The following is an 8,140-nucleotide window of genomic DNA, read 5'->3' as shown; positions in this document are numbered from 1 at the left end:
ACATACACACAATGGAATATTAGCCATAAGAAGGATGAGATAATCCCATTTGTAACAACATGGATGGACCTAGAAGGCATTATAATAAGCAAAATAAGTCAGAGGAAGACAAAACTATATGACTTCACTTGTGTGTGGAATGTGAAAAACCAAACAAAGAAAGCAGAAACAGGCCCAGAAATACAGAAAACAGCTGGCAGTTGCCAGATGGGATGGGTTGGGGGCATGAGCAAAATGGGCACAGGAGAGTAGGAGATACAAGCTTCTGGTTGGGGAATGTGAAAGTCATGGGGAGGAAAGGTACAGCATAACGAATACAGTCAATGACACTGTGATCGTGTTGTATGGTGACATGTGGCAGCTACACTTGCCGGGGGGCATAGCATAATATACAGTTGTGGATTTACTATGTTGTACACCTGAATCTAATGTAACATTGTGTGTCAACTGTAATTTTAAAAAAGTTTCTGTGAATGTGGTCTCCCTGTCTCTCAGAATAGCCTTTTGTACTATACTCACCCTTCTTGTGATGATATGAAATGACAAAATGCCTACATAATGACATGAAGTGAGGTGATTGATGTAGGCACTGAGACGTAGCATTAGGCTGCTTGTGACCTTCTGACATATGGCAGGATCATCTGCTTCCAGACTATGACTGACGACAGGTAACTAAAACCACAGGAAGTGAAACCACAGATGGGGGTGGAAAACTGCTGTATACATATATAAACCCACGAACATCCATCTAAATGAGTATTTTTACCTCCTTTTTATGGAAAGTTTCTATCTATATGGAGGTAAAGAAAAAAACAATCCCATCACTCACTTTCAATAATTATCAAATACAGATAATCTTGCTTCCTCTATGCTCTACATACTCTGCTTACACTGGATTAGCTGAAGCAAATCCCAAACTTCATATAACATCATCTATAAATTCTTCAGTATGTATATCTTCAAGATAATGATTCTGTATTTTGGGGGCACCTGGGTGGCTCAGTCGGTTAAGCGTTCGACTTCAGCTCAGGTCATGATCTTACAGTTCATGAGTTTGAGCCCCATGTCGGGCTCTGTGCTGACAGCTCAGAGCCTGGAGCCTGCTTTGGATGCTGTGTCTCCCTCTCTCTGCCCCTCCCCTGCTAGCGCTCTGTCTCTGTCTCTCAAAAATAAACATTTAAAAAAAGTAAGTAAAATAGTATAGTGGACCTAATGGGAGATGGGGTAGGTAAAAGGGCTCTGTCCTCTATATACTGGGGATCTGTGCTTTGATTGCTGATGGCTGCATTTGACTACAAAGGCTTTTACTTCTTTTATCTCCGCAGAAAGGGATTCTAATCTATTTTCGACTCCAGCTGGTATTCTTACTGTTGTGATTCAGTTCAGACATCTTGCTTGTATCTGTGTTGGTTAAGTCCTTGGCTGTCATTTCTTCCAGCTCTTTCATTTGGGGTGAATTCCTTTGTTTCATCATTTTGAAGGGAGAAAAGGAATTTTGAGGTAAAAAAATTAAAATTAAAAAATATTAAAATTAAAAATTAAACACACACACACAAAATAGAATAAATGAAGCTAGATTGTAGGTATGTTTTGGTCTGGGTGTTGAAGGGGGCTTGATAGATTAGAGAAAAAAGGGGAAGAAAAAAAAGGAAATCATTTGAAATTTTGAAAAAATGAATACACTGAAGTAGACTAAAATGAAATGATGGAAGTAAAATAAAATTTGAAAAAGTTTACACAAAAGTAAAAAATATAGTAGAAAAAATTAAAGAAAATATTTTTAATGTTTTTTATTTCTTTTTTTGAGACAGAGAGAGACAGATAATGAGCAGGGGAGAGGCAGAGAGAAAGGGAGGCACAGAAGCAGGCTCCAGGCTCTGAGCTGTCAGCACAGAGCCCGACATGGGGCACAAACTCATGGACTGTGAGATCATGACCTGAACTGAAGTCAGATGCTTAACCGACTGAGCCACCCAGGCACCCCTAAAGAAAACATTTTTAATAAAAATTGAAAATAAAAATGAATTTTTTCTCTTTCTGTATTCAAGAAAAAGAAAAGAAACAAAAAAGAAAAAAGAAAAAAGAAAGAAAAAAAATTGAATAGATCGACTGGTGAACAGACTGAAATACGACTGAAATTACTTCCTTTTCTCCTAGAAGCCTAACTATGAAGCACTTTATAGTCCATAAACTAAGCAGGCAGAGGGACTTGTGTTTCTGAAGAGTGGGGTTGGCCCACTTGGGTGGGGCTTAGTGTAATGGCTCCATTTTCCACTAGATGGTGCTGCTTAGCTTACTGGGGTGGATTGTTGTGACACTTGTAGGTGCATATGCACATGTGCGGGAGCGGTGAAAATGGCCATCACCCAGCTACCAAGTCTCTAGTATTGGAACTCTGTTCTCCCCGATCAGCAATTGTGCACCCGTCCTTTGTCTTTGGCTTCCTTCTATTCCCCGCTTTTACACAGTCCATGACCAAGCCCCAGGCAGCACCTCCCTACTGAGTTTTATCTCAGATGCAGCTGTTTTTCTGACCCCTTACTTCTGAGGGACTGTGGCTTCAACCCGTTATTCCCCTCTGCAGGCGGGTCTCAGCAAGCAATGGCCAGGTGTCAGCCACACCCAAGAACGTTTGCAGGACTGTGCTGCTGCTGATGCCCAGAGACTGTGGTTGGGTGCCAACCCACCCCAGGAAAATTTCGTGAGATAGTGTAGCAACAGCATTTCAGGGATTATGGAAAATCACAACACACATCTGGCACCAGGCTTCACCCTTAATGACCTTGTTTCAGAACCAGTGAATGTGGTTGTTCTCCCAGGTCCACTGGGGCCTTGCCTTTGGGGGACCCACACAGCCTCTACCAGGTGTTCTCCCAGCAGGGGAGCTGCCTCTCCCTATGTGGCCTGAAGAACATTGGACTCCACTCTGCTCCTGGGAATTCTCCCTTCCCACCAGAGCACCAGCAGGTATTGAGCTGCGGTTTGTGCTCCCCCTGTTTATAGTCTTTTTTTTTTTTTAACGTTTATTTATTTTTGAGACAGAGAGAGACAGAGCATGAACAGGGGAGGGGCAGAGAGAGAGGGAGACACAGAATCTGAAACAGGCTCCAGGCTCTGAGCTGTCAGCACAGAGCCTGACGCAGGGTTCGAACTCACAGACCGTGAGATCATGACCTGAGCCGAAGTTGGACGCTTAACCGACCAAGCCACCCAAGCGCCGCACCTCCCCCCCGTTTATAGTCTTAATGGAATTTAAACCCTCTTCTTTCTCCTTTCTCCTTTCTCCCTTTTTAGTTCAGTCCCTGTGGCTGCTTCCACTTTTCCACTTTCTCTCCAGCTGTTTTGGGGGGGGAGACTTTTCCTGTATTCTCCCCCCACACCCATACCCCTGTTGCTGTCCTCTCTCCACCTGCAAAAGTGGCTCTCTGCCCTGTAAAGCTTCTCTCTCCCCCAGTTCACCTTTCTGCACCATGTACCTCCTGAATTCTGTGGTTCAGGTTGTGCAGATTGTTGTATTAATTCTCTGATCAGTTTTCTAGGTGTACAGGATGGTTTAGTATTGGTCTGGCTGTATTTCATGGATGCAAGACACACAAAAAACTTCCATGATGTTCCGCCATCTTGGTTTCTCCCTCCATTTAGTTTTAATCTGTGTCTTTCTTGTCAGCGAGTTTGAACATTTTTTTTTTTAATGTGTCAGGAGAATTTGCATTTCTTTTTCTTTGAAGTTTTATATGTCTTTCCAGTTTTTCTTAGAATTGTTGGTCTTTCTTTTCTTTTTTTAGCATGGAATGAATAATAGCACTCCTACTGTGACCAAGATGGAATATTGATTATAGCCTCCCATCATAAAACTAAAAAGCTGAACAAAATATATACAGAAATTATCTTCAGGCATTGGGCAACAGACAGTGCAGGTTTACAATCTCTGAGAGAAGGGAATAATATGAAGTGAATTTTACATCTTTCTGCCTGGAAGACATTTCCAAGCCCCAAATGATGGCACAGGGAAGTGGAGTTCAGGTAGAGAGCATCGGAGTTCAGGGCTGCTAAAATGCATATGGTAGAGTAGCAGAAAGGAGTTACAGAGAAGGGGCCCCAGAAATCTTACAGAGCTTCTCCTCAGGTCCTTGGTCAAATCCTAAACTCTGAATGTGTGGACTCAGACTCTGCAAGGGCTAGCAGAAAACAGCTGCCAGGGCGCTGAGGGCAAAACATATACTTCTGAGGTCACAGGATACTAGAGACACAATGGAGCTCTGACCCAACCAGAGTGGAGAGGTCTTCATAACCATCCCAGTCACATGAGGGCCTAGAAGGCTATGCTTTTGGAGTAAGGAAACTTCTCTAGGAATCAAGGAAAAATGGAAAAAGATGCACCCTAACAAAACCTAAAACCAAGCCTTGACATATATGATCAAGTTAATCCATCAGTAATTTAATTGCCTCCTAGAACAAAATTCAACACTATTTAGAGTGAGATAATATAATCCAAATTTTGGGGCACCTGGGTGGCTCAGTCGGTTAAGCATCTGACTTTGGCTCAGGTCATGATCTCATGGTCCGTGAGTTCAAGCCCCGTGTCGGGCTCTGTGCTGACAGCTCAGAGTCTGGAGCCTGTTTCAGATTCTGTGTCTCCTTTTCTTTCTGATCCTTCCCCATTCATGCTCTGTCTCTCCCTGTCTCAAAAAGAAATAAATGTTAATATAATCCAAATTTCTACAATGTACATTCACAATGTTCAGCATATCAAAAAATACTTACTAGACATATGAAGAAGAAAGGATATTCAAAAATTAAGAGAAAAACCAGCCAACACATGCAGACCTGTAAATGGTTCAGATATTAGAATTAGCAGACAAGGGCTTAAAAAGACAACTATTTAAGTACATTAAAGAATTTTCAGGGGTGCCTGGGTGGCTCAGTCAGTTAAGCGTCCGACTTCGGCTCAGGTCACGATCTCACTGTCCGTGGGTTCGATCCCCGTGTCAGGCTCTGTGCTGACTGCTCAGAGCCTGGAGCCTGTTTCAGATTCTGTGTCTCCCTCTCTCTCTGACTCTCCCCCGTTCATGCTCTGTCTCTCTCTGTCTCAAAAATAAATAAATGTTAAAAAAAATTAAAAAAAAAAGAATTTTCAGGAATAATATTTTAGTTTAAGTATATCCCATTAATTATTTGGGATATACTTACACTAAAAATTATTCCTTGTTTATCAGAAATTTTTTTTTTATTTTTTTATTTAAAAAAAATTTTTTTTTCAACGTTTATTTATTTTTGGGACAGAGAGAGACAGAGCATGAATGGGGGAGGGGCAGAGAGAGAGAGGGAGACACAGAATCGGAAACAGGCTCCAGGCTCTGAGCCATCAGCCCAGAGCCTGACGCGGGGCTCGAACTCACGCACCGCGAGATGGTGACCTGGCTGAAGTCGGACGCTTAACCGACTGCGCCACCCAGGCGCCCCTGTTTATCAGAAATTTAAATATCACTGGGCATCCTGTATTTTACTTGGCAACCCTACCCCAAATGCCAAGCGGAAAGAAGAATCCAAAATCCCAGCCTCCTGCAAGTGGTCTGGCCTAGAGCATGGCCTCATGGGGACAATTGTGCATTGGATGGATCAGTGATAGTCATGGGGGCGCCTGGGTGGCTCAGTAGATTGGGCTTCTGACTCTTGGTTTTGGCTCAGGTCATGATCTCATGACTTGTGAGGCTGAGCCCCGCATCGGGCTCTGCAAGCCTGCTTGGAATTTCTCTCTCCCCACTTCTATCTGCCACTGCCAGACTTGCTCTGTCTCTCTCTCAGTAAATAAACAAACATAAAAAATTATTTTAAAAAAGAGATGCTCAGTCATTTACTATGTCAAAATTGCCAGACCTTCATACTGCCAAGTACTATTTTTTACTAAATCAATTCTTTTTCATCTTGAAATCATTATAGATTCAGGAGAGATTTCAAAGATAGTGCAGGGAGGTTTCATGTATTCTTCACTCCATTTCTTCCAATGGTTACATTCGACAGAAACATAGCTCAATATGAAAACAATGTCAAATGTATAGTTCTACATCATTTTATCCCATGTTTAGGTTCATGTGACCACCTGTAATCAGGATACAGAACTGTTCCACCACCACAAAGAGTTCCCTCTGCTACTCCTTTGTAATCACACCTCCCTCCTCCCTCCCACCACCCCTTCCCCAGCAACCACTGCTCTGCTTCCCATCTCTATGATTTTGTCATTCCAATACTGTTATATAAATGGAATTATATCCTATGTGACCCTTTGAGATTGGCCTTTCTCCCCTCACTCTGCATAATACCCTTGAGATCTATCCAAGTTGTTGCATATATCTATAGTTTGTCCCTTTTTATTGCTGAGTAGTATTTCATAGAATGGATGTCAAACAGTTTGCTTGACTGTTCACTATTTGAGGGATATTTGGTTGTTTCCAGTTTGAGATTATTACAAATAAATCTGCCATGAACAACTGCATATAGGTTTTTGTGTAGACATAATTTCTCTTTTTTCCCCCTGGGATAATTGCCCAAGAATGTAATTGCTAGGTCATATAGGAGGTATATATTTATTTTTTAATGTTTATTTTTGAGAGTGAAAGAGAGACAGAGTGTGAGAGGGGGAAGGGCAGAGAGATGGGGAGACACAGAATCGGAAGCAGGATCCAGGCTCTGAGCTGTCAGCACAGAGCCCGACACAGGGCTTGAACTCACAGACCAAGAGATCATGACCTGAGCTGAAGACAGATGACCAAGTGACTGAGCCACTCAGGCACCCCAAGGAGGTATATATTTACCCCTTTTTTTAAGGTTATTTATTTATTTTGAGAGACAGCGAGCAAGCACAAGCAGGGGAGGGGAAGAGAGAGAGGGAGAGAGAGAGAAAAACCCAAGCAGGCTCTGCACCATCAGCACAGAGCCTTGCTCGAGGTTGGGACCCTTGAAGTGCAAGATCATGACCTGAGCCAGTCAAGAGTCAGTCGCTCAACCAACTGAGCCACCCAGGCGATCCCAGGTACATATTTAAAGAAACTGTTGGGGCGCCTGGGTGGCGCAGTCGGTTAAGCGTCCGACTTCAGCCAGGTCACGATCTCGCGGTCCGTGAGTTCGAGCCCCGCGTCAGGCTCTGGGCTGATGGCTCAGAGCCTGGAGCCTGTTTCCGATTCTGTGTCTCCCTCTCTCTCTGCCCCTCCCCCGTTCATGCTCTGTCTCTCTCTGTCCCAAAAATAAATAAACATTGAAAAAAAAATTTTTAAAGAAACTGCCAAACTATTTCCTAGAGTATCTGCACCATTTTACATTTCTAACAGAGATCCATTTTTTAAGTTTATTTATTTATTTATTTATTTTGAGACAGAGAGAGAGAGAGAGAGCATGAGCAGGAGAGGGGCAGAAAGAGAGAGCGAGAATCCAAAGCAGGCTCCCTGTTGCCAGCACAGAGCCCGAGGTGGGGCTTGAACTCAGGAACTGTGAGATCTTGACCTGAGCCAAAATCAAGAGTTGGCTCCTTAACCAACTGAACCACCTGGGTGCCCCCAGAGATCCAGTTTTAATGGCATCTGCACCAGGATTTGGTGTTATCACGACTTTTTAGTTCAGCTGTTCTGATAGGTATGTAGTAATATCTTACCACGGTCTTAATTTGTATTTCCCTAAAAGCTAGTGATGTTGGACATCTATTTGTGTACTTTAAATCAACTCATTTCTAACACCTAAACCAATGTATTTAAAAGGCAACCAAATTTGTGGTTCTCCATGTGTGATCTCTGAGCTGCCAGCATGGCAGTTTGCTTGACTATCATTTACTATATATAGAAGGTAACTGTAAATATCAATTATTTATGGTATACGTACCTACAGATTCACACACCACATTCAGGGCAGGGCACGTTCATTGCCCAATTCTGGGGGTTCCATGCCCACAGATTATGATGTGAATTCCCCTCCCCCTGGAATTGTGCAGTACACAGCCTATACAGCTTTATGTGACAATTCTGACTCACAGACACTGATCTAGTCCTACTCACACCTCTTCCTGCCCTTAATTTGACACACACACATACACACACACACACACACACACACACACGGTAAGACTCCTCTTCCAGTGCTCTCACCCCTGCTA

The sequence above is a fragment of the Lynx canadensis genome, chromosome B3 (assembly GCF_007474595.2).
Source record: "Lynx canadensis isolate LIC74 chromosome B3, mLynCan4.pri.v2, whole genome shotgun sequence".
Lineage (NCBI taxonomy): Eukaryota > Metazoa > Chordata > Mammalia > Carnivora > Felidae > Lynx > Lynx canadensis.
The sequence above is the reverse complement of the archived record's forward strand: the minus strand, read 5'-3'. Positions refer to the sequence as shown.